Here is a 4,017-nt window from a genome sequence, read left to right as displayed (position 1 = left end):
AGTGTTTATCCAACGCTGCCATATGGAATTACTCAGTAATTCCAATTCTAGTTACGTTGTTATTGTTGTGAAGTGCCGTTGAGTTGGTTCCAACTCACAAACCCTGTATAGGGTTTCTAATGAACAGACCTTATCGTTAGCAGTCAAGTGCTTATCCTACAGTGCCACACCAGAACTCCTTCCTACTTACATACCCCTCAAAGTGAAAACAGATACTCAAATGAATATTCATAGTAACCCTAGTTACAATAGTCAAAAGACAGAAATGGCCCAAATGTCTATCAATGTACTAAAGGATAAGGAACTTGAAGCATATTTACATACAATGGACTAGTATTCAGCTATAAACAGAAATGAAGCATATGCTACAGCACAGATGAAATGCAAAAACTTTATGTTAAGTGAAAGAAGACAGACACAAAAGGTTACATATGAAATGATTTCATTTACATGATATACCCAGAATAGATCAATCCACTGAGACAGAAAGCAGCTGGTGGTTGTCCAGGGCTGGGGGAGTGGAAAACGGCGAGGAACCACTTAACAGATACCAGGCTTTATTTAGGATAATGAAGATGTTTTGGAACAAGAAAAAGATGGTAGTTGCACAACATTGTGAATGCTCTAGACACCACTGAATTTCTACACTTTAAAATGGTTGGTTTCATGTGGATTTCACTGCAATCATTTAAAAATGCATATGATGGTACTATAATTAACTCCAGGTTCATTAGCATAGTAATATGTGTCTTGAAAGGAAAACAGTGTGATGGACACATCTTTATTAAAACACATCAGATGCTAAGCATGCCACCTCCACCACAGCCTGCCAAGCATGCCCCTCAACTCCCAGCTTCTCACGTGTCGCGTAGAGTCACAAACGGCACGTAAGCAGCATTGCAGGTAACCAGGCCACAAAACTGACTCCAGCCAAGAAATCCGGACCGGCAATCTGTTGTCTTCTTATTTTGGCTCTCCCTCTCTCCCAGTAGTTACAATGTTGTATTTTGATTTTTTATTTTTACTTTTTATAAAACTTCTATTAAAATACCATGAAAGGAGCTTTTGAAAAGAAAAGAAAACACACACACACACACACACACACACAAACCACCTTAATTCCAGCAATCGAATACATCTATTTCGATTTTTTTTTATTCCCTTTCCGGCTTTGTTTTTCAGATATTAGTGTTTTTCCATATTCTTAATCATAGGGCACAGGCAATTTTATGTTCTGCTTTTCCACTTTATATTATAAATGTTCCCTTATATTGTTATATAATTACAACTTTCAATTGCAGCATAAAATTATATTAGATAATATGCTATAATTTATATAGCTATTCTACCCATAGTGAATAATTTATAATTAGTGCATTTTTTCACACCCATTCCTCCTTGCAGATTCCTCTGCAAGAAATTCTTCAAACATATCGTTACACAAAAATATTTCTTAGGATCAATTTCCAGCAGTGAGTGGGATTACTGTGTGAAAGGAAAGGAATGAAGATTTTATAGCTCTTGAAACTACAGCTAATTTGCTATCCTAAGGGATATTACAGCCAGAATGTTCCTTGGAAGCCAGGATAGTCAGACTTCATCTCTCATACTTTGGACATATTATCAGGAGGGACCTATCCCTTGAGATGAATATCACGTTTGGTACAGTGAAGGGTGGGAGAAAAAGAAGAAGACCCCCACTGATGTATTAGTATGGTGACAGCAGAATAAGCACAAGTGTACTTGAGCAATAGGCTCAAGTAATGGTTGTAAGGTTGGTATAGGACCAGGCAGTGTTTCATTCTGTTGTGCATAGGGTCGCTGAGTTGGTACTGACTTGCTGCCACCTAACAACAACAAAAACAACAAGAAGGGATATTACAAGTTTGAGTGGGGTATGTGTGTAATATGTTGTCAGGAGGCCCCATAACAACACAGGAAGTATCCCAGTAAGCCAGGTCTGATAGGACATTATCAAGGTCACACCCCATATGTCAATTGAGGATGATTAGACTGAGATACATTTATAAATGGCCAAAATACAGCCACAATTTATACAATCCTACAGCAATGTGTCATCTGTTCCTAGGCAACTTCAAAATAGTCTGTGGTTATTTTTTTCTTTGAAAATTTATAGATACACATATTGTTGCTGTTGTTAAGTGCCATCGAATCGGTTCCAATTCATAGCGACCTTGTACAGGGGTTCTGAGGAACAGCTGGTGTGTTTGAGCCACTGGCCTTGTGGTTACCAGTGCAATGCTACATACATAGATATGTTGTGACATATATAGACATGCCATTGTTGGTAAGTGCTGTTCAGTCGGTTCCAACTCATAGCCACTCTGTATAGGGTTTCCGAGGAGCAGCTGGTGTGTTTGAACCACTGACCTTGTGGTTAGCAGTCTAGTGCTGATGCTATAGTGTCATACATAGATAGCTATATATAGCTATCTGTATCTAAACCTAATGCACTCTACCGACCACCTGCAGGATAAAGATGAGACTTTCTGCTCCCATAAAGATGCACAGCCTTGGAAACCGTATACAGGGTTGTCATCAGTCGGAATCAGCTTGATGGCACACTGACACCACCACCTTCATATCTAAACCTAGAGTCCTGGTATAAGCTATAGGATAAGCACTGGATTGCTAACCACAAGGTTGGCAGTTCAAACTCATCAGCCACTCCCTAGAAACCCTATAGAGTATTGCTGTGAGTCAGAATCGACTCAACAGCACTCAACAACAACATCTTGTTGTTGTTGTTAAGTGCCGTCAAATCAGTTCTGACCCATAGCAATCCTGTACAGGGTTTCCAAGGATTGGCTGGTGAGCTTGAACCACCAACCTTGCCGTTCAAGTCAACTTTGCAGTCCAGCGTATTAGCCCACAGCGCCACACCAGTAGCCCTTCTCCTCACTTATTAACTACTGTGTGATCTTTTACATTTACAACAATTGTGGAAGATCTAATATCCAAGGATTTTGCTATTAACAATGGCTATCTAGCCATATCCAACCCTAACCCTAACCCTAAAAATAATGCTTATTGTGATAGTTTAGGGCATGTGAACTTGACTGGGTCATGAGTCTCTGTGGTTTGGCAGTTATATTTGATGTAATTTGGCAGTTATGTAATGATGTAGTCATTTTCCATTCTGTAATTTGATGTGGTCATTCTCCATTTTCACAGAACACTGATTTTTGCATAATGACCTGATCTTTGGAACCTAACACATGAATCAATAAGGAGTGTGTGTTTATCTATAATTCTCATAGTTGGGAATGCCATTGTTGGTAAATGCTGTTAAGTTGGTTCCAACTATATATAGCCACGCTATATAAGGGTTTTCAGACTCATCTAAAATATCAGACGAGTCGTGGTGTGCCTCTGTAGGATAGATAGACAACTGGAGAGTTAACTGCAAAGTCAGTGGTTCAAACCCACCAGCCACTCCTCAGAAACCCTGAACAAGGTTGCTATGAGTCGAAACTAACTCAATGATACTTAACAACAATAGCAAAATATCAGAAAGCAATGCATATGAAAGAAAGGAGGGAATGATGTTGAGAGTTCACAGAAAACCAAAGCCACAGAATTTTCCAAGCTTTATCAAGAAATCAAGGAGACTCAGAATTGTCTTCTTTGTTCTATGATTACGCATCCCTTAAATACGTTCTTTTAAAATCAGATTTGGCTTAAAAATCAGATTTGTCTATTTAACCAATGAAGTGAAGTAATGAATAATCTTTTCAATCTCTCTGGAGTGGGGGTGGTGGAGCAACATTATGGCACAACCCCCCCACCCCCACCCCTTTACTCCTCACTATCTGTTCACTCTTCATATCATCAGTGAAAACAAGGCCAGGGGCAGACTGTGGAACAGACCATCAATTACTCATATGTAAATTCAAACTGAAGCTGAAGAAAATGAATACAAGTCCATGAGAGCCAAAATATGACCTTGAATATATCCCACCTGAATTTAGAGATCATCTGAAGAACAGATTTGAT

General features: G+C 39.1%; 1 pseudogene; it reads left to right on the top strand.

Annotated features, from left to right (window-relative positions):
• Positions 1-4,017, top strand: part of LOC102834900 — a 99,106-nt pseudogene that overhangs the window by 58,972 nt on the left and 36,117 nt on the right.

Source organism: Chrysochloris asiatica, unplaced genomic scaffold, assembly GCF_000296735.1.
Source record: "Chrysochloris asiatica unplaced genomic scaffold, ChrAsi1.0 scaffold00021, whole genome shotgun sequence".
In the NCBI taxonomy this organism is placed as follows: Eukaryota; Metazoa; Chordata; class Mammalia; order Afrosoricida; family Chrysochloridae; genus Chrysochloris; species Chrysochloris asiatica.
This window is presented reverse-complemented; position numbering and strand designations above follow the sequence as displayed.